The sequence below is a fragment of the Chanodichthys erythropterus genome, chromosome 9, assembly GCF_024489055.1.
Source record: "Chanodichthys erythropterus isolate Z2021 chromosome 9, ASM2448905v1, whole genome shotgun sequence".
NCBI classification, from domain to species: Eukaryota; Metazoa; Chordata; class Actinopteri; order Cypriniformes; family Xenocyprididae; genus Chanodichthys; species Chanodichthys erythropterus.
Window position 1 is genome coordinate 29,876,461 of NC_090229.1, and position 24,358 is coordinate 29,900,818.

The 24,358-nt window shown below is 37.1% G+C and overlaps 1 protein-coding gene across 6 annotated transcripts in view; it reads right to left on the reverse strand.

Annotated features, from left to right (window-relative positions):
* Positions 1 to 24,053, reverse strand: part of sorbs3 (sorbin and SH3 domain containing 3) — a 71,299-nt gene extending 47,246 nt beyond the window's left edge. For 3 of the 6 annotated variants that reach the window (XM_067395271.1, XM_067395269.1, XM_067395270.1), the window contains exon 1: positions 10,470 to 10,761. The gene's annotated coding sequence lies outside the window, so the exon portion shown is untranslated. Of the gene's footprint in view, positions 1 to 10,469; positions 10,762 to 20,629; positions 20,726 to 23,909 lie in introns of those variants that run through there. The other 3 variants (XM_067395268.1, XM_067395267.1, XM_067395265.1) reach the window with 3 other exon arrangements.
* Between the last annotated feature and the right edge of the window lie 305 nt (positions 24,054 to 24,358).

A 24,358-nucleotide genomic window follows, 5' to 3' on the forward strand; every position in this document is an offset into this window, starting at 1 on the left:
ATACACAGTGAAGTGGGTCCTGGTACAACATAAACACCAGTGCATCCTGACTTCCAGGAAATGGAGCTTCTGATTTTAGAAAGCGTGTAGTGTACAATATGCATCAGACAGTCTGTGAATGTCCAATTAAAGGGATAGTTCACCAAAAAATGAAAATTCTGTCACCATTTACATGTCATTCCAAATGTGTATGACTTTCTTTCTTCCGTGGAACACAAAAGATGTCTCTTTTTTTGTCCATCCAATGATAGTCAGTGGTGTCCAATTTTGTCATGGACCTAACTGACTTTCATTAAAGGGTTAGTTAGTTCACCCAAAACTGAAAATAATGTCATTTATTAAGGCCTGTACACACCAGGATGAATATCGCACGTGTTTATCGCCAGCGTTTTATCGAGACGTTTTTTGTGTTCACACCCAAGCGATTTTCACTGGCAATGCGCAGACTGAATGTGCAAATTGACTCGACATGCTGATCCATAACGCTCCGAAGCTTCCTGAAGCAGTGTTTTGAAGTCAGCCATCACTATATAAGTTGCTATTTAGTTTTTTTTTTTTGGTGTACAAAAATATTCTTGTCGCTTAATAATATTAATATTGAACCACTGTACTCACATGAACTGATTTAAATATGTTTTTAGTACATTAATGGATCTTGAGAGAGGAAATGTAATTGCTAGCTATGGAGGCCTCACTGAGCCATCGGATTTCAACAAAAATATCTTCATTTGAGCCATCGGATTTCAACAAAAATATCTTAATTTGTGTTCCTAAGATTAACGAAGGTCTTAAGGGTGTGGAACAGCATGAGGGTGAGTAATTAATGACAGAATTTTCATTTTTGGGTGAACTAACCCTTTAAATGAACAAAAATAGACATTCTTCAAAATATCTTATTTTGTCCTCTTCAGAAATAGCATAAGGGTGAGTAAATATCTCTTTTACGCTGCGACTACTAAAGGATAGACCAAAGTTTTGCTCTCAGGTTAAAGTTTGGCCTGTTTCATGGGTAAAGTCCGATTTAAAATGTCAAAACACTGTTACTCTGCTCTTAATTTAGTTCTTATCTGCGTTTCATCTTGTTTTATAGCAACAGACATGCAGGAAATCTGTGACATATAAATGAAAAATCATTAACATTTAATCAGGGTTCTGCTTTTTATGAGCCACTAAGAGTTCCGGCACCAACATTATTAAGTATTACAGCCTTTTGCTCCAAGCAGCGAACATGCAAACCATCTGTGAGGAGTAACCGGTTTGATTAGGACAAAAACTCATGCTTAATGAATGTCTGGTAGACTGCAGGGGTCAGTAAGTTAATTACTGCAGTCAAATCACTTGCACATGTTGATGATAAATCAAGCTCCAGTGATACTCTATGCAGGAGTGTGTTGCTTTAGTTGCTTATAAACCACAAACTCCATTCATTGGATAATTGCATTCTAATTTGTTTTTATCAATGAGATAAAACCACGGCCTGCATTAGCCCTGCAATGCAATGTTATATTGATTCATCTATGCTGCAACAAATTCAAGATGTTCATACTGAGATCTGACAGAACAGTATCCGTTCACATCCTCCTGTCTGTAGTCAATTTTAGAGCACATACTCCCAATGACATCATGGCTGGAACGTTCCCCGTGTCACATTTGCCTTCAGGTGGTTTTATTTTAGAGATAACAATTTAACAGCCGAATCACAGTATTACGTCTTTCTTTTATGGCCTTTCTTTTATATTCTTTTTAAATAGCACTGAAAACTATCCACATGCTCAAACTCTGTGGGAATCCAAGACTTTTAGGAATTAAACAGAAAAGTGAAATCATGTTTTCCACAGGAAACTTTATAGGGATAGTTCACACAAAAATTAAAGTTACGTCATCATTTACTCATCCGCATATCGTTCCAAAGCGTATGACTTTCTTTCTTCTGTGAAACACAAAAAGTGAATCTATTAAGAATATATCCTAAAAGAACCATTAAACTAGTTCATATGTCTTATGTGCTATGTCTTCTGACAGAATACAATGTCAGATTCATGAACAAATCATTCTTTTGAGTTGGATCTTTTCAAATTCAACAGCTCACTGGAAGAGAAGATTATAAGTGCATAACAAGCAAAACTAAAGTTTGACTTGGAATACAGTGCATGAGTCATCTGGACCACATTTATGATGCTTTTGGGCCCTTTTTGAAGCTTTTGTAGCTTTGGTCCCCATTGATTGCAACTGCATGTTGAAGTCCTTTTTTGGAGACAGAAGCCTTGGATCAACATGAGGAGGATGAGTAAATGATGACATGTCTGGTTGAAATAATCCTTTGAAGGCAACATCACCAGTGTTCTGGTATACATAGTTCACGTCTCTGGTATGAGGGAGTGACCTATGGAACATTTATGAACGAGCTCCACCCGTCTACTCAGCAGTTCCAGTGACTTCAGTAGAAAAGAAGTGCAGTACAGTTTAAACAAATGTGAACAGCTCTTACATAATACTGAGTCACATGTTTTATGCCGGGTATGATAATCTTTTACAGATGCTTTTTGGCCACCAGTGTTTATCAGTTTATCTATTATCGAGACATTATGAGATTTTGGTGTGAACTGAATACATTGTAGGGGACGCATCATTCCTCAAAGATAATGATTGCTCGTGCAACGACACTCTTAACAGCTGTGATGTGACAGTTTGTTTTAGCATGCACAAGCACACATGATTGCATTTGATAAGATAATCTGTAATTCGTATACAGTGACCAAGGCCTGCATGTTTAAAGCTACTTGTTTTTTACGAACCAGAATATCTGAGAATACTTCAAATTTGAGTGGTCAGCAAAGGGTCTAAATCTTATAAAAACATGTTTCTATTTTGTTTTCCAGTTAAAATATCTAAACGTAAATATCCTTTTGTGAAAAAGTGTGACATTTTGATTAACTGCATTGTAGTGTACTTTAAATCCTAACAATACATTTAAAAACTGTACTTGCAGATGTCACGTTTGGTCTGTTTTTGAGTTGGTTTTCATTGTTTCTAAATCAGTTTCATTTGTCTTGTCTGTGTTTATTTGTTACCATGGTTTTTGATTTGCCCTTATGTGCCACACTTGTGTGTAATTAAAACTGCAATATGTACAATTTTTGCAGTAAAATATCCAAAAACCACTAGGACGGTGTTATATATTTTGTTCAGTACTTACAATATTCCAAATATTTCCAACTATTCGTGAGAAAATTGCTATTTTAACCAAGGCTCCTGGACGTGTGAGGAGTCGCCTGTCAATTGTGTCATTCCAGAGTTACCCTCGGTTTCCTTTTTTTTTTTTTTTTTGTAGAAACCATGGAAACAACAAAGACATTTTAATATATTACATGTTGTAAAAGACCGTAACAACTGTTTGGTTACATTTATAGACAGAAAACTATTGTTATATAGCTCAACACATTTAGTCTTATTGTTTAAATCTAATTTTCTTGATTTTTTTGCTAGTACCATGCTTTACCATGCCTCAGAGAAAAACACTATTTTGTCAAGTAGCTAACATAGCATAATCAGATACAGATTTATTTTTAGTAACAGTAATACAGAATTTTCTCCATCATACAATACATTTTAAAATTAATTGCATGCCATTTATCAACACAAGCCATCCAGCATTTAATATGATATTCTAAAATCAATCTATCTTACTGCAGTGTGTAACAAGTGTCTCACAGCAGCCGCCGAACGAACGCACGCACAGAGTAACGTTATAACATTTTCAACACACTCAAATGTATCTAGTATGATAAACAGAGCTGCGTTACCTCATACTCATGACCGGAAAAGTGGAAGCAGCGCCGGCGACTGAGCCGTAATAAAAGTTCCTCTGCTCGTGAGGCGTGTTGCACAATCGCTCCAGCGGCCTCGTTCAAGTCCCACAACACTCGGTCCTGCTCTGCTTCATACTACAGTAATGTTAATAATCGCATCCATGAACATGATTTCTGCTCGAGTCCTATCCTGATTTATTTCCACCAGAAACAAGATTCCACGCTCAAACTTGGCATAATCAAGCTACGCCTTTGTTTTGAATAGGCGCCCCCTAGCAGATGGAAAAACTACATAGTACACCTTTAATTACCCCGTTTTCTCCCCAGCATTTATCCATAGCTGTGTCCCAATTCAGAGGTTGCATCCTTCGAAGGCCACATTCAAAGGCCAATTGAGTCAAAGCAGCGCGACGAAGGCTGTCCCAATACAAAGGCTCCTTCAAATGCAGCCTCCAAATGCGTCCTTTGTTTCCCATGAAATAAAGGATACAACAGATGGATCCTTCGCAGCCTTGTCTACCCCAGAATTTTTTGCGAGCCAGCTGCGACAGGAGTTTTTTTTTTGAGAGAGAGAAACTGCCAAATTACGCTTTTAAGCATAGGCGTAATTTGCGGGTGGGATGGGTGGGACATGTCCCCGCCACTTTTTGCCCGGGTAAATATTGTCCCCACCACTTTTTTGATGTGATATATAGTTTACACTCTTTATTATATAGCTTCCAAAAAAGTCCAGTTCAAACATTACTGCCACTCATCAATGGCAGCTGTCAAGAAGGCAAGCTAGGCGACAAGAACAATCCTCCATTTAACAACGCTCGTTGCAACCTTCGTGGCCTTCGAAGAAATTCAGCCTCTGAATTTGAACACAGCTTGTATATATATAGCCCTCATTTTCAGTTAGTCTTTGGCTGTGTTTGAAATTATCCCTATACCTTCATTCCCTACATTAATCCACTTGAGGGAGTGAATGAAAATGAGTGAGTGAATTCGGACACTGAGTGGGCCGGAAGGGCTGCCATTTTTGCATAGTTTGTACTTGCTGTTTAATAATTAATTTATAAACCTTAATTAAGCAATTTAATAATCAGTTAAAAAGGAATTTATTTCTATGATATATTGTGCTGTACCCACATTGGACTAGCGGTTTGGAAAATGGATAGATGATTCATCTGCGTGTGCCATCTTCTGTTCAGATGTGAGAATTCATTCGGCGTGTGACTTTATGGGTATTCTCTACCTGTTGAGCATACATCGGTTGTACACTCATTATTACGGTGCATTGTGGGATTTAATGAGTAAAGGCACAAACGTTCATTTCGGACATCACTTACAAATGGCTGTCCCCTCAAATAGTGCCCAATTTAAGGGTATAGGGGGCGATTGATCTCGTCTGTGGTTGTTCTGTGTATCGTATTTTGGCTTCAGTTACCCTGAGAAATGTTATTTTTAGTTTGTTTTATTAAAGAAAGATCCACCTCTTTGCTGCCTCAACCGTGCTGACAGCAGATAATATTATATTAATTAAATAAAAGGCCACTTAAGTGTATTTAAAGAAAGCACACCTAAACTAAACCTTAAATGCTTATATATTGCACTGAAGCATGCTGAACATGCAAGCCACTGGCATTATTATCAGTGAGGGAATGGAATGGTGATTCATTTGTCTTGTTGACAGCAGTTTGGATCTTTATATCATTGTCCAAAGACCAAAGGTCAAAAGAGCCACAGGTCAGTTTGAGGCTAAACGTTCTGCTTTTCAGGACAAGTTTAAATATGCGCCGACCTTTTATCAAAAGCCCTAATAGCCAAGCCAAAGACAGAACTGTACTGACAAGATTTCATTGTTTCTATGTCAAAATGCAGAGGAAAAATTTGTCAAATTTGTCTGGTTGACCTTGATAACAATAGCAAGTTCATTCTTTGGTGTGAGAAAACCCTTCTGAAAATGACGTACATGTGGGGTAATGCACTGAAAATGACTAAAAAATAGATTTGATTCAAGAATTGAACTAACTGGCCACACTTTATTGTTCTTATGGGAAAGATACCAAACTAAAGGGTCACATTGAGTCTGCAGACATTTATTACTTCTTCAGAGCCTTTAAAATTGTCCATTCAATCATTAACAGACTCACTGGATAACTGTGGGTCATTAGAACCATGTGTTTAACTACAGTTTATAGTCAGCATGAAATTAAAATGACGTTTAACCAAGAACTGTGCGTCAGCTCAGTACATTTTTGACCATATTGGTGAATCCCAATTGTCCAAATAAGAGCGCCTGCACACTATTCCCCAGCGGGTGATCAAATGAACTCTACCCTGCATCTCCATTTATTTTCACAATGGCATCTGGAAAATGTCCTGAGCGTAGGCGGGTTTGTTTGTTGCACTGGAGAAGATGACTATTCAATCATGTAGTTTATATAAATATATCAGCAGATACAGTATATAGCATATTTTCATGATGAGTAATTAACTCTGCCTTTCAATTCTGTGCACATATTTACACTAGATTCACATTCATTATATGACAATTAATATTTTATACATATCTACATACTTATACTTATATTCACTGGCCCAAAAAACTATTTGGACACTCAGAATATACAAATCTATCAATGACATTTGCATTACATAGAAAACAGCAGAAGGTTAAAAATAATTGCAAGTTAAATCTTTAGAAAGCTCTGAAAGCATTTGCAGATAATATTTCTATGCAACACAATGAAATGTACACATTTTATGTGTGGCTTAAAGGGATAGTTCACCCAAAAATGAAATTTCTGTCATCATTTACTCACCCTCAAGTTGTTCCAAACCTGTAGAAATTTCTTTGTTCTGTTGTACACAAAGGAAGATATTTAGAAGAAAGTTTGTAACCAGGCCACTTTGGGGCACCATAGTAGGAAAAAAACTACTATGGAAGTCAATGCTGTTAAGTTTAACACATTCTTCAAAATATCTTCCTTTGTGTTCAACAGAACAAAGAAAATTATACAGATTTTGAACAACTTGAGAGTGAGTAAATTATAGAATTTGAACTATCCCTTTAAGTATCAAAATAGTTTTTGGTGGCCACTGTATACAGAATAGGCAATAGCAACATAGAGACATATATGATTATGTTTATCTGTGAATGAAAAACGTATTTCATTGCAAGTAATTCATGTATTTTGTATCAATCCTCATATATAGTTTATCAGTAATCCTCTCCATCGTCTGATAACATCTGAATGAGTCACATGAATCGTTTGCCATTTGATTATCAAATGAAGGTAAATGCCTGAGAGAGCTTTTCTGACTAGATCATATCACTTAATCAATATATAATTTGCCCAGTAAGAACATTGAGAGACATTGTGCGACATAAACATCCATTTAGTTCAAACTGTACATATTGTAACCAAAACTTTAACAACAACAACAAACTACTTGTGACTCAACATGGTTAAGAGTTACAGTTTAAATTATTTTTGTCACTCATGACTTCAGGAAAGAAATAGCACAGAATCTTTACAAAGACTTTCTAGTGTGCATGTATCAACCACCTGTGTTTTTGCACACAATCAAACTAAAGTATTAAAAGGCTACGTGTGCATCTTTGGGCTTGAGAAACTAAGACAAGAACACAGACAGAGACAAATATTTAAAGTGGAAAAGTGGCATTTCTCTGTGAAACATACCGATAATAGCAAAAATAATGTTTGTTTTCAAACAGGTTTTTTGAACACTCCCTACTTCTGCCATCGGTCTAACAATCAGGTAACCCCGCCCCAAACTCACTCCATTGGCCAAGCTGTTGCTGTGCCATGGCTGTCTGGATGTTCAAATACACAATGTTTAGGAAACACAGAAATGTCCAAACAAACAGTTCCTAATGAAACAAACTAAGAAAACCCACCCCACGGAATGGAGGACAAACAACAGGCCAATATTGTGAGAAATATTTCTTAAGTTACACTTTTCAAGGAAGTCATCCAACAAATGACTTACTTAAAGTTGTCTCTGCATGTTGGAATAAGAGAAGGTATTTTTAAATTAAAAACACCAAACAGCAGAACAAAGCTAACGTCCCCCTCACATATTTCATTACCAACTTTTCTCCTCTCTCTTTTTTACAGGTCTGTTGCTCTTGCTTTCTTGATGAATGCAAGCGGACACCATACAAGGCTTTGCTGTGCGTCTGTTTACAATCTCCTGTTATTACATGATACACACATTAATCAGCAGCAGGTCCATCTGATCGCCATGTATGGTCGTTCATCGCTTGACTCAGGGGGATGTATCCAACAAACAATTTGATGGCGATGAGTCAAAATTGGCTCCTCCACAAGGACTCTGTGCACGATCCAAAATCAACTACATTCTACAAAGTGTGGAGACTATAAAACACCTGTTTGGACCCGTTTAAGATGATGCTAATCAGCCAGACGTAAAGAAAACGACATTTTTTGTACCCTTATGTATTTCAGACGCAGATCAGAGGCTGGGAAATGCCCCATATATAAGGGTCCCCATAATATGTCATGCTTATGTAATGGGTACTAAAGCACTCGTGCGCACACTCACGCACACACATACAATGTGAGAGTATGAGAGTGTACGTTGCTTAGATCTTTCTGATGGACCTGACAGGTTCAGAAGTGAGAAAAGAGACCCTTCCCTCCATGCTTTTGTCACTGAAACAGACACTAATGGAGCTGACACTGAAGTCTGCTTTCATCTGCCTTACAATGGTAAGAAACACCCAGACAGACGTGTAAAAATGCAGGACATATTCAATAAGGTTAAGCTGTCAGTCACTGACTTAAAGAACACTCTGGGAAAACATCTTTAACTAGCATAAACTATAGCATGGGAATACGTGAGGTTGAGCAAAGCAGTCTGAATGCAGATCGAATCTTATAATTCCAAGGTGGCAATATGTTAGTTATCTGAGTTGACTTTTACATTAAGTGCAAATAGCTTCCCTTGTTGGCAAACGCTATTTACACTAGCTCCGCCCACCAATGTCTGGTTGGGCCACTCAAGTTTTAGAAAAGAGTTGTGAGATTCAACATCTTCAGTGGTGCTGCAATAGCGAGTAAAGCTTGCAAACCTGGCCCTTAACGCTAAATCGCCATCACCTGCTTTCAAATGGAGCGGCATTTAATAGACAGAGCCGTAGTTCACTGACAAGCCACGCAATATCGCGTTCATTATCGAAAGTGATTCATCTGCGATAATGAACGCAATATTGCGTGGCTTGTCAGTGAACTACGGCTCTGTCTATTAAATGCCGCTCCATTTGAAAGCAGGTGATGGCGATTTAGCAGCAATCAGGGAACCGGCTTTACTGACGAAATGCACGTGATAATTGCATGCGATATATCGGTCAGCCCTAGAATCTAGCGCTATTTTCACCTAGTGTAAATAGTATATCGCTAAGCAAATGCTGTTATTGTCACTATAGTGTAAATAGCATCAATTGCTAAGAAATTATGCTATTTTCACTTAGTGTAAATAGCATCTATCGCTTTTTTTTTTTTTTTTTTTGGTCATCTTACGTTCAAGTACTTCTTGTAACTATATCAAAATAACAGATTATCGAAAAACTAAAAAAGTATGTAAAATGTAGGGTGGGGGCTTATATGCATCAGATGTTGACTGGATGGAGATTGGATACAAATCTGAAAGCGAAGTTGAAGTCTGTTGTAAGAAAGGGGAACGGTTTAAGCAGACTAAATGAAAAAGTCTGTAATTTCACCGGAAGATGGACATTTTATAATTGTTTATACATATATGATTACATATGAATGTTTAAAAAAAGTTTAAAAGAAAAACAGATGAATGGCTCACAATATGATCAATAGAGATGCATTTAGATAGTGTGAATTTACATTTCATACCAACTTTAAAATTAATCTTTAAAACACTTATAAAAGACACTGTTAAATGTAATCTTGAGAAGATCTCAGAATGATAATCCACTTTTCATGCTGTACATTATAATAGGCTATTGTGATGCCTAAGTTCATTTAAAATTCATTAAAATTTTAGTTTTATTTTAATGTATACAAAAGAGTATAGAATTGTAATCTCATCCTTTTTAATGGTTCATCCGTATCGTCCAGTCTTTGATAACATAAACCAATTCCATTTTGAACATCCAAAATTATTGCATGATTTAATAACATTAAATCATGATATCAAACAGAATGAATGAACAAAAATATTTCATTTTAAATCATCTTTGGGGTCAAACAACTATAATCAAATGTCAAACAAATCACACCACTCTAAGCAGGCAAATTCATTACAGGCAAAAACAACTGTCTCAATAAGGTCCAGCCACTTAAAACCAAATGACTTTCAACATACTGTATACATAGTCATATCACTATAAATGCAGGACTTCAGATTTTGACTTTTCTGCAGCATTTATGCTCTTTTCTACTGCTTTGAAAACTCCCACCAAATTCCCTTAATCCTTCAAAGAGAGTTAAGAATCAACTTCAGACGTAATCCGGTCTACCAGGTTTAACACAACGCTGCCAAAGCTGGGCCAAAAAGAACCGCATGAATAAATGAGTTGGTTTACATTATCATTTTACTGTGTTTTACAATATTCACGCAAACAGGCTGACAGCTGTCAGATGGAAAAAATCAACTCACCGGTTCGTGTGGGTGTGTATGTGTGTGACAGCGCTGCCACGCACAGATTTCCCAGGATGACACACACAATTCCCAAAGTGCTGGTTGGTCTGCTTTGTAGAAAAGTACCTTTTAGGTCCAACCTTTTCTATCTGTACTTTTTTCTCTCTTTTTGTCTGCTTTCACAGTCAGCTCCTTCTCTCTCTCCCTCAATGGTTTTTGCTCCCGTCTACTTAACCTCTGTTAAGTCCCTCTCACATACTGACACACACATGCTCTCACTCTCTCTTTCTATCTCTCTCTCTTGCTCCACCACTACAGGACTTCCTGGTTGACAAGTGTTGCTATGGTAACATACAGACTGTGTGCAGAGGCCTGGCTCACTTTTGGCTGCCTTCACTAAAGAGCATTTGAATAGGCAGTCAGCCTTTTGTGGCCATAAGGTGATATTTCACAGCACGGGGTTAAAGACTGGTGAATTCAAAGACCAAACCACATCCACCTCCCGACGTTCCTCCTCTCATTTTGCTCTATTTTGTCCTTCCTGTGCTCCCACCCCACTGTTTATGTGAGTCTGGCCATACATGGCAAACCAGAGGAGGACAGAAGTGACTCAGTGAAAATGTGTATTTAGGCTTAAGAAATTTTTGTACAGATAATTGACAAATAAACTGAGGCAGAGGACTTGAATTGAGAAACATGCCCTATTCTTAGATTTGTCAAGAAAGTGTAAAATTTAGTGCAACTACTGGCCCTCAGGATTTCACAAAGCCCATAAACTGTTTATTTTTAAAGGGATCACCTTGTGAAAATGAAGTACGTCTAAACTGAAATGTATTGAGTTTACACTTGTAGTACATTTCAAATCTTATAAGGATATTTAAAAATAAAAAAATAAATAAAAACTGTAAATAACTATAACGTCTCAAAAATCAACTGTGCTTTACTGGCTATATTGGGGGCATTATCACTGATGTTTCTATATATATATAGTAATTTATGTAATGGCAAAGCTTAATTTTCAGTAGTCATTATTCCAGTCTTCAGTGTCATATATGATCCTGCAGAAATCATTTGAATACTGATTTGGTGCTCAAGAAACATATTTTATTGCCGTTATTAATCTATAAATGATTACTCAGACATGTTACTGTCCTGTTTTCTTCTTAGAAACTGTGCTAAAGGACACTGAGGGTAATTATGGGTAATCACAGTACAAGTACAAAGTACTTATGATTTGAATTACGAGACTTAAAGGGATAGTTCATCTTAAAATGAAAATTAAGTCATAATTTACTCAACCTGGTCTTGTTCTAATGCTGTATGCCCTTCTTTCTTTTATGAACCACAAAAGAATAATATATTTTTAAAAATGTCCCACTAATGCTCATCCATATAATGGCAGTGAATAGAAACCAGTATCAACAATTTTAAAAAGATGCAAAAGTATCACTGAATGATCCCATGTGACACATGCCGTATATTCCAAATGTTCTAGGGGTATACGAAAATACAAAATTTAATGCATTATTATTTAATGGAATTCTTGACCTTGGCTGTTGGTCTTCTCTACACGGCTGTACGATGTGCACGTTCATCAGACTCTATTAGCGCAGCAGTTCCCTCCATCTTCCACAGAAAAAGCACATACTTCTGCATGACCCTGTATGAAGCACATGTGAAATCACTCCAATCTACTTGGCGAGACATCATCCTGTGACTGCAAAAGTTATAAAGTATACCTGGACCGTAGAATTATGGTGATTTAGGCTGCAGTCTGTAACTTTTTTTGGTTAAAAAAGATCTAAAATCAATTTTTGAGCAAGTACATAACTAGTCAATGTTCAAAACTATCTCCTTACCTTAGCCCGATTCAAAATGTTAAGCTTGTAATAATGTTTTATAACAAAATCGGTACAAAATTCAATCATGTAACCGTCTTTGCGTCATTACGTCACATCTGTTTACATGAAGTCTCAGCTAGTAGGCTATATGGCATGTGGAGGATGCTGCTGGTAGCCATTTCTCACAGTAGCTGTAATAATTAACTTATCATTTTGATCATGGATTGTAATCCAGAAAGGTCCAAATGACAATCATCAGTGACAACTGGAGATTCACCTGTAGTCAAAAGCAAAAGACTTTGGACTGTGGAGTAGCTATAGAAATTGAAATCTATAGGTAATGCTAATACACACTAAATACACATAGTCACGCATGATGTTGTTAACATTAACAATTTGAGAACAAAGTATAACAATAATAATAATTTACATGGTTTGACTTCGATCGTTAGATTTAATCACCATTGGCAGCACAATTGTAATGCTTTTTTTCTCAGTTGGTCAGAACAAAAGTGGCAGACATATTACTTATTTGTTCCAATGACATTTTCCGGTGAAATTTCTTATTTTGGTCATACTTCCAAGACGTAGAATCTGTGATTCCGAAGTACAGTATCCACACCAGTGTGGTAACTACCAGTAAACATTAGATTCATCGGCGCTGAGGAGCCGTGCCGATGCACAACCCACGTAAAGATGATAATTTCGCAAATAACTGCAATTGCAGGATTCAAACAGAGATGGTGAAAAAGAGGCAAAACTTACGGACTGCAGCTTTAAGCAGCTAATTAGACTCTGTGTGTCTCCCTGCCAGCGAAATATTATGGAAGGGTACACGCATGATCTGTGTGTGATCTTGGGAGCAGGGCATGCACAATCAGCTCTCGAGGGGATGCTCCACTCCCGCCTGGCTCTCTTTGAGGATGGCAGCCCTTCGTGGTTTGGGTTTCGCGTCTGCCGAGGTGGCGTGGCGGATTAGATCATGGGAGTCGCAGATGGAATTTACAGAGGAGCTTGAGACGGGTCTTTCCCTTTCTCAGCGTTCCCCCTCTGGTTCCAATGCTTTCATTCTGGACCCAGAAGCACGCTCTGCGGTTTCTTCTGGTCCAAGATAATGCTCTGTGTTGGCTTTATCCAGCTCTGAGGAACTGGATGTGGTTAGTATTGAGGCAGGGGAGTTCAAGCTCGTAGAGGTTGTGACTTGAACTGTGGCCAGATTAAACACTGACTGGCCGACAGAGAAAAACAGGAAGTATGCCTAAAAGCAAACTGGATGAGTGGTTTCTGCGCAGCAAGTCACAGCCTCCATGTTGGGGCTTGCCTTTCTTTCCGGATCTCCACTCCAAGGTGTCGAGATCTGAAAATAAGCCATTTTCTGCCTGTGTCTTTGGCCCCTCATTGTCAAATTATTCAATTATTATGGGGCTGAATGAACACAGATATGGGGCGATGCCCAGGGTTGAAGAGATGCTTGCTAGCTATCTCTCCCTTGAGCCTGTATCTTCCCTTCAGTCCCTGATACTACCCACCAAGCCATATAGACTGAACATCGCCCTTGGAGGGGTCAAGCCTATGCGGCAGCGGGTCAGGCTGGAGCATGTCTGCACACTATGGCAATACTGCAGGCATACCAGGCTGCCCTGCTAAAGGACTTGAATGAAGGTGACGGAGTGGGCCTGGATGCTGTCAAAGAGTTGCGCAAGGCCACCAAGAAATTGGCTCACGCTACTGGCCGTTCCATGTCAGCTTATAATAATAATAATAATAATACATTTATTTTGTATAGCGCCTTTAAAAGTTGCTTTCTCAAGGCGCTTTCCAAGAAAGCTACATAAAAGCTAAACTAAGGTGGCTGCGGAGAGGAATCTCTGGCTAAACTTGTCAGGCATTAAAGAAAAAGACAAGCCTTTTCAACACTGTTGCAGAGTTTTCATGAGGCAAAGAAACACGTGGCAGCATTGCAGAGGTATATCCCCTGCCGGATCCAGGACCCTAGGATTGCTGCAGAAGAGAAGCCCCAACTGAGCACGAGCTCCTCACACTGACAGCAGCAGAAGCAGAGTGTCACTTTTCAAGATTAGAGATTGCAGATTATAGAAAAAGGGTACAGAATTTATTTTGGTTTTTGTCCACCCTGCTTCAACAGGGTACTGTTCACAATGGTCAGTCCCGAGCAAGCTCAAGTGTTGGAACAGGAAGTCCAGTCTCTTTTGGCGAAAGAGGCCATAGAGCGTGTTCCTCTTCCTGAGAGAGTCTCTGGTTTCTACAACCGGTACTTCATAGCTCCGAAAAAGGATGGGGGTTGTGCCCAATTTTGGACCTGTACTCTGAGGACGTAAAGGTTCAATATGTTAACGCTGAAGCTTATCATGTCTCAATTCAGGTCAGAAGACTTGTTTGTTACAGTCAATCTGAAGGACACGTACATCCACATATCCATCCTTCCTCAACACAGGAAGTTGCTCAGATTCGCTTTCAGGGACGAAGCTTACCAATATCAGGTTCTTCCATTCAGCCTAGCCTTGTCACCCCGCACCTTTACAACATGCATGGATGCAACTCTGAATCTGTTGCAATTCCAGAGCATTCGTGTACTCAATTATGTTGGCAATATATTTTATCATATTATATATCTGATTCTAGCTCAGTCTAAGGAAATGGCGGTTCCACATTGAGACATTATCCTCACTCACATCAGGTGTTTGGGGTTAACTCCAAGAAGAATATACTTTCTCCACTACAGAATACCACTTTTCTTGGGGTATGGGAGTCAACTACAATGCAGCCATGTCGGTCTCCTGCTCATATTAAGTCGATTTTTTCAGCCGTAGGCAGGGGCACATTAAAGCATGGGCTTCCATAGGCTGAATCACAGGGGTCTACACTGGGCAGGGGCATACTAGCTGCATGAAAATACTATTTTTCAAATAATTATTTTTATATATGGGAGTTTACAGCAGTGACAACTGCAAACAAACTCACACACCCGTATATTTTCAGGACTCACAAGCCTGAACTGCACATCTAGTTTTCTCTAATGTCATACAGTGTGAGAGAGCTGCTCTACGCGGAATGAGGGTTCAGTAATTTATGAAGGAGTGGATATAATCTATGTGTCATCTGAAGGTTTTATGAAGTCACTGTCTTCCATTACTGCATTAAAGTCTTAATTTTTATTTCAGGAGGTCTAAAATTTGTTGATGGAGAAACAGGAATTGCAATATGGCTTAACTTGATAGACTTCAAAAGGCTATGATTTTACTAAATAATCATTTGCACAGCATGTTTCAAAGTAAAAACGTTGCGCTTTCTACTCACAGTTTCAATCACTGAATAGACCACATTTATGCCAAGCAATTGCTTTGATCTACTGCTGATGAATTATGACTACTTTATGTTTAATTTATGGTGTTTACATCATACGTGTAAACTCGTAACATTTCGACCAGGAAAGTTTTAATGCCACTTTCTTTTAATCTTTCCTCAATATAATGCCTAATTAGTGTTTATAAGTGCAGTGCTAGTTTGTTTACAGGGGTTGCCGGTGTAACTGCATACCACTATAATTATCCTGTTCTTTCTTTTGCCTCTAGTCATAAAAGCCTACTCTAGGACAAGAATGACTGCCTCTAAGGTACTGTTATCAGGGGTTTCCCTTCAAGAGGTTTGTGATGCAGTAGCCTGGTCTTCTCCACACACCTTCTTTAGATTTTATAGCTTGGATATAGAGTCTACACCAGGATCTCAAATGTTTGTGACTTAAGTTTGTGCTCATTATGATTCACACTTGGACAGGGATTAATTCAGTATGGCGTAGTGGGTATGAACATTCCCATAGCGTCACATTCTGACGCAGCGTTAAGTCCCTTTGAAAGGTAATGTCTAGGTTACGACTGTAACCCTGGTTCCCTGAGAAGGGACAGAGACGCTGTGTCACTTTGCTATACTTCCTGCATGCCTGAGAGAGAAGATAGCCAATCCTTTATAGCTTCCAGTGTACAGTCATCTGTTTTATTTTACCATGTTCAGTAATTTTATTTTTATCCATTCATAAGTAGTAATTTATCTGATGCATTGATCTAAAGACTCATTGGAGAATACTGAAGTTTCACGAGCACAATGGTAATTGTTCTTCAGTCCCCCCTTTTCAAGACCACAGTGGTGATTGTTCTTCAGTCCCCACTTGTGGAATTCAAATCTAAAACCAGAACTTTAACCACTAAGCCACATCACCATCATAAAAAGTAACAAAACAACAATAAACTTTATCAGGCACAACTGCCTCAGTTCTGTGTGTGGTTGTGTATAAATTTTAAAGAGTGAATTCTTGATTACCTGCACTCTTTTATGCATGTGTGGCATTTTCCAGAAGTGTATATTTTCCGCTGGATCTTGAGAAGCCAGCTCGTTCTTAATAATTCAGTGGTTTGGCTCAGTAGGGCAAACCAGTCTTAAATGGTATAGTCTTACAGAGTGTGTGTGTGTTTGTGTGTGTGCGTGCGTGTGTGTGTGTGTGTACACACAGTAAGGGATTTTTGCCAAACAGCAACCAGACTATTGCAAAACAGAGGAGGAGAGAAGAAAATACATTCACAACTGACAGTTTAAACAGGAGAATGCATGAGGTGAGACCAGACGAGAGCAGAGGAGAAAACAGAGGTCTTATTCTGGAATGAAACTTCAGCGTGAGACTGAGAAAAGAGAAATAAACTATTGAGAGGGCAGAGAAGAGTGAGTGATTAACTATAGAGGAGAGGAGAGTGGGCTGAATAAATGAGAGGCATGTTATTAATGGCCGGTCTCCTGCAGCGAGCAGATATTTGTGTCTGCCAGTATGGTGATTACTGGAGCAAAAGAAACATAACCTGAAAACAGTTCTGTAGTACTAAACGTACAGATAAACCTAATATATAGAAAGAAAGCACACAAAAGGTACAGGTTCCTTTAAACCAGGGGTCTACTGCATTTGTGAAAAAATGTTGTGAAAATGTTTTAATTGGCATTTATAAAGTACATTACTTTAACCAAACCTAATGTTAAGAAGCTAAAGTTAAGCTAAATGTTCCTCCCACTTTCTAAATGTATTAAGTAAAATTAAATTGCAATATGCATTACAATAAAGTACAATGCTTTGTACATCAATAATTATTATATAAATGGAATGTTAAATGCACACTACCGTTCTAAAGTTTGGGGTCGGTATGATTTTTTATTAATACTTTTATTCAGTAAGGACACTTTATAATGTATAATTTATAATTCATAATGTTACAAAATATTTATATTCCAAATAAATGCTGTTCATCAAAGAATCCTAAAAAAAATCTATCATGGTTTCCAAAAAAAATATTAAGCTTATATTAAGAAATGTTTCTTGAGCACCAAAATTGAGCTTTGCCATGAAACAAGTAAAAAAAAAAATGTTATTTTAAATTGTAATTTGACAATATTACTGTATCTTTGATCAAATAAATTCACCTTTGGTGAATAAAAGATTCTTCTTTCAAAACAAATTTTCCAAATTTTGAACAGTAATGTAAATGCATTAATATAGTACTATCACAGACTTGTACAATACTCCATTTTATATAATATAAAGCCTTAGCCTAAAAAAGAATGTAAACCCCTACTTTAAACAACCCCAAACAAGCACAAATCCATCTCTATAATGAAACTACAGTCTGAAATGGCCAAGATTTGTCAACTACTTCTACACTAAATTATAGAGTAATCATGTTGCACCAATACTGACAAAATATTACCAAAGGCTTAAGGGATACTGTGAATGTAACCACTGCTGAATAACAGCATGACAGGCATGACTCAGTGTTGTGTAAGAGGAAACTAGGTTCACCACGATGGTAAATATTTACTCTTGGCAAGTCCCAGACCGCACTGCTATATATCTGATATATAACACTCAATAAAAATTGATTTTATAAGGATTGCTGAGTTTGTGACCTCAACATTTCAATGTGCTGGAACAAGGATGAGCTACTGTGCATAAAATGTGCAAGATACAAAACCGAGAACAAGAACTTCAGCAAATCTCAAGCCTCAGCCTCAAATCTACTTAATCAATCTATTTTCTGTTTTCATTTTAGGTGAATATTTAATATTTTTGTTATGTGTTATTTAATTTTGGTTTATTGGTATTTGGATTTAGCTTTGGTTTATTTTATTTCAGATTTAGTTTTATTTATTTTAGCATTTAAGCATTTTATCTCAGTTGTAAAGCCAAGATTTCTCATTTTCATTTAAGTTTTTCAACTAATATATATATATATATATATATATATATATATATATATATATATATATATATATATATATATATATATATATATATATATATTAGGTCAAGAAACTCTAGATGGGGCAGGCTGATAGGTCCTAAACTCAATATACTTGCAATCCACATCCACATCATTCTCTATAGGGTGTAGTTGATTGGTATCAGCAGCCAATGAGCTTGCTGCTCAACTTTCAAATACTTGGTCAGCATCAGTTTGCAGTGCCCCTTTAGAAGCCCTCCACCTTCCCGAGCTCCACCTGTACTGATCTGCTATGGATAATTCATGTATACTCTTGTACAACAGCAACATGTCTTACTTGCTCATAGCAGCGTGTTGTGTATGTATTGGCAGTAGTTAACACTGTCATATCCATTACCATGCCAAACACTCAGAGAGTTGTCATGACATAAATATTTTATTTAATTTCAGCTTTCTATCAATGAATGAAAACAATTTTTAAAAGTTTTAGCTTAAGTTAAGAGTAACACTGGATCCGCTGTAAAAGTCATTTCAATCATGACAACTCTCAGAAGATTTTTAGCATGGTAATGAATGCAATGTTAATGTATTTGGTCTTGGCGGAATAGATCAGCTATGCTGCTGCTAAATTGATGCTGCTGTAGATTATTGCTGTTGTTGTAGATTATTGCTGCTGCTGCAGAGCAAGTACAGGAACTTCCTACTGCCAATACATATGCTGATATGCTGCTGCGAGTAAGACATAGTGCTGCTGCACAAATAGCATATATCCATAACCTACAGCAGATCTATACAGGTGGAGCTGGGGAAGGTGGAGGGTTTTAGAGGAACCCGGAAGCTCACTGCAAACTGCTATAGTGAATGTAACCAGCCATTTAAATGTGTGAGCAACAAGCTCATTGGCTGCAGATGTGACGTGGACCAATCACCTTGTGGCAATAGTTAATGCTGTAATTATCATCAGCTTGCTTTTAGGACCCATCAGCCTGTGCCATCTAGACTTTCATGAGTGTACTATGTATTTCCTGACATTTACTTATCTATTTCCTGTTTAATTACTTATGACTTTTTATTTTTAAAGATAAAAATGGAATATCAGCTTCTGACATGCACATGTTGAGATGTGCGATTCCACCTGCTTCATCCTGACACTGACTGTCCTCTTTTAGCATCCAATTTAATGGCAAAAAAAAAAAGTTTTTTTTTATTTTTTTTTTTAAGTACAAATACATTTTTTTTTTTTAAACATAAATATTGAAAATAGCTTGTAATTTTTCCTAAAATAAATGAGTAAATTTGTTTTCCCCCACTTTGTGGACAAGGCCTCCTTGCCAACTGTATCTACTGTATGAACAAATGACCGTTGTCAACCTGTCACACAGGAAACAGTCTCACAGGAATCTAACAGATCAGGCTCAACAGCTAGTCATGACGCAACGTTTCAGAGGACAGCAAATGATAACATTACAACTGTAAGAGTTTTGTATGTTTTCTTTATGTACTCTAAACAAGGTAACATTTTTGCCCACCGAAACAAAGCTGCTGGCTAATGGTGATTGTTTTTTTTACTATATAACATTTTTATTTTTCAGTTTCAAATAGCTGTATATAATATTAGTTGGACAAACATGCAAAGACCTTAAAGAAATCCTAAGAACCATAAATAAAACCCCAGTTCTCTTTGCATTGACATGGTTGCTGACCTTGTAAGTCACTTGGATCTGTTTCTGGTGAACTTAAGTATCAATGACTTTAGCAGAATAAGATGTCTTACAGGCTACTAAGTGAAATTACCAGCCACAGAACACAAAGTGCCTACATTTGGTTGCTGATGAGTGTGAATTTTACTCCCTGGGTGTAAACTGTCTAGCATGGATCTCCACAAATGTTACAGCAAGAAGAAAAGTGACAGAAAAGATCATAGTGATGTTTCATGTTCAAAATCATCTTAATTTGTACTTCAAAAAGCAACATAAAACTAACTAGCAGTGAAGAACAGAAGCATTCTGTTGAGTAAAAGAGAGTCATGAAGTTTGAAGAGAACTGAAAGATGAGTATTTACCGTGAGGAGATGTTTCCCAGGAATGAGTAGCACAGAGAGAAGCAGAGAGAGGGAAAGGATTACAGCCAGCTCTGTTTTTGCTGGGAGGGCGTTTGCAATTTACTCCGATTCTGTGACTCAGCCTTTGTGTGTGTGTGTGTGTGTGTGTGTGTGTGTGTGTGTGTAATACACTATTCTGGGCAAGCCAGGATCATACATGAAACTCTCTGTGCCTAACGAGTCCAAAGCTCTGTAATAGTTTCCATACTCACATACATATACACACACATGCACAGCTGGAAATAATAGAAAGTCCCATGCAGGCTGAGGAGAAACACCCTCTTGTGTGTTAAAATCAAAAGAACAAATGAGTGCATTTCCCTTCCCACACACACAGACGGCCTGTTTGATCTGCAAATACATCAGTTCATTGTTCGCTGGAGGACAGATACTCACTTTCTCTCTCGCTCGCTCTGACATATTATCATCTCATGTCTTTTCTACTGTCACACAACCGAACACAACTTGCAACATCGGGGCTTCCTTTAGTCCAGTCATACTGTCAGTGCCTGAGTAATACTTATAACGAAAAAACACGTCAATTGAGTTGAAGATGTGCCCTCCGCCTAGAGCATTAAATATGACAATCAAATAACATCACAATGTCACATAGTTCAGCCACACAACACACTTTCTGACTATTTCCACAGGCAATGAGGTTTAGTGGCCACTTATGTCCATTAAATTACAGGATACTTAAACTACTGGGTTGACCGGCTAAGGGCATCAACCTAAAAAACACATTTCAAATTACTGTCTAGGGTTGCATAAAGAGAAAATCTCAACATCCGCCTGCTTTCTTTGAAGTGGCAATGTTCAATTCATGAATGAGTCGGATCATTTCATTGGATTGTGTAAAAATCATGAAATGAATCACTGAAATTTCAGTCTGTTATTCATTTACTTATGAGGATAAATAAAAACAGAATTCTTATTTTTGTTGATCAATTCCATTTAAGTTGAAAATATACTCTGCTAGCAATACTGTTTAAACCAGGACTGATATACACAATGAGAAATCAGCATATCATATGATATGAAAAGAAAAAAAAAAAAAAATTGTGGATAGAGGTGAGGTTAACTGTAAAATTGAGCATAAACTGTAAAACAATGACAGATTAGCTTTTTTATCCCGAGAACTTGTTGGAAATAATTCTTTAAAAGCTAATTATTACACCAAGTGATTAATTAAAATACAGTTTATAACATGTAGTGCACACTTCTGAAGAACCCTTTATCACAGACTTATTCCACATAAAGGCGGCATGATGGGGATAAGATCATTCATCCCTATTTACTTACACCACCTTCCTTTCCTTATATCTATGATATCTCAGAACAGTATGTAATGAGTGGTTGCATGAGTCAGAAAAAGACTGTCATTCAATGAATGAAGGGTCATTCAAGATGGGAAATTACTATTACAATTCAAAAGTTTGGAATCATCATATTAAAGGGATTGTTCACCCAAAAATAAACATTCTGTCATCATGTACTCCCCCTCGAGTAGTACCAAACCTGTATGAATATCTTTCTTCTTCTGAACACAAAAGAAGATATTTGGAAGAATGTCAGTAACCAAACAGATCTCACCCCCCTTGACTACCATAGTATTTATTTTTCCTACTATGGTAGTCAATGGCGGGGCGAGATCGGTTACTGACATTCTTCCAAATATCTTCCTCTGAGTTCAGTAGAACAAAGAAATTCATACAGGTTTGGGATGAGTAAATGATGACAGAATTTTTATTTTTGGGTGAATATCCCTTTAAGTCGTATTACATGCGTATAAAGTCATATTTATACCTGTGATGGTAAAGCCTTTTTTCAGCAGCCATTATTCCAGTCAAGTAGGAAAACCTGTTACATCATTTAAAAAATCATTCTATGCTTATTTGTTATACCTGAGAAACTTTTCTTCTTATTAAAACTGATTATGCTGTCTAATTTAGAAATCACAATGTCTTTGTTCAGGTGATTCAGCTGATTCAGTATTGACTACACTTGAATTTCTTGCAGGTCACTGTACAATTTCAAGTCAGGAGAACAGTTTTTAAAATAACCTTTTGGAAATGAATTGGAATATTTAGAAAAGATTATTATAGATGGATGGATCCATCACTGAAAAAAATAATGTGTTGAATCTACATGATTTGTATATCAGTCCCACATGAATCAATTAAGTTACACAAATATAATTTGATAATGTAACCTCAACATGATGAAATTAAGTCATGTTTAAGTGACCCAATTAAGTAGTCTCAAAGTGAATTTTGTGAGGTTCATAGATTCATGATTCATTCATCCAAACATTTTCAACATCTTTTCTGTCTTGATCCAGCCAAGTGCAATTCATGCTGGGAACTTACAAGCACCACCCATTTTCAGTTAATGGAACAAAATTCATTCATGTAATCATAACACAAATGGATTAAGTAAACTTCAATATTAGATAAGTGTATCAAACACAATGATATTAAGTTAGGGCAAAATGTGTTGGAATTGTGTTGCTTTAGCTCATTTGAATTAAGTAATTTGAACAAACAGCAATTTTTTTTTTTTTCAGTGATGCCTGAACTGTTGTGAGGTATACACTCATTAATCATGCTTAAAATTGATTAAAAACATTACAGTATATATATATATATATATATATATATATATATATATATATATATATATATATATATATATATATATATATATATATATATATATATATATATATATATCATTTTTGTTACAGTTCAATGCAATTTATGTAATTTTGATCAATTGATATAAGTGATTAAAATGACAGTAAAACACAAACCTTTCATAGTGATTCCACACATTTGAATGGTAGTTTACAGTATATCAACCATTGTAAGACATACAGACCAAAAATACTGGAGGTATTGTATTGTAGTGAGCAGGGCTGGATTGGGACTAATTTTCAGACCACTTTAATTCAAGACTGACTCTATTAAAATAATGTAATTAAAACCTCATAGAAGTCTGCAATAGTGCACTGGCTTCAAATACAAAAAAAAAGTTAGGCTTGTTTTAAAGAAAAATTTAGGCTACTTTATGCAGCTTAGTACATTTGGCCGTGTCGACAGTTTCTAGAGCATCCATATTTCAACCCAGTGTCATGACAACACTGGCCCTCACGGCCAAATAAACAGACCGGCCCACCGTGAATTCTCCCGGTGCTCCCGATTAGCCAGTCCGGGCCTGGTAGTGAGCCAAAGACACTTACCGTGCTTTATGTCAGCTGTAGACAAGGGTGTTTGTTTTCTTCATCAAACTGAGCAGCCTTTAAGTGCAATCTTCAGCTCACTCTTTGAGCCATTCTCACTCTGCTTTGACTCAATGGCTTAGTAAACCCTCCCTCACTTCTTTTCTTCTTCCTCAGGCTCTGTTCTGCCATCCAAAATAAATATTTAACAATCAAGACAACGTGATAAACAACCAAAGGTCACGTTCTACTCACTCTTGCCATTCTCCTCCCCCTATTTTTTTTAAATGAATTTCCTACTCTAATAATTAGATTTCTGGGGTGTAACTGTAACTTTAATTTAATGCTGATGACCAACCCACTGGACTTGTTGCCCACTGCAGAAACCCAACTGGTACAAGTATACAAGAAAGTACAAATCCAAATATTTGCATTAGAATTAAGTAAATATTTCACTTAATTTAATGACC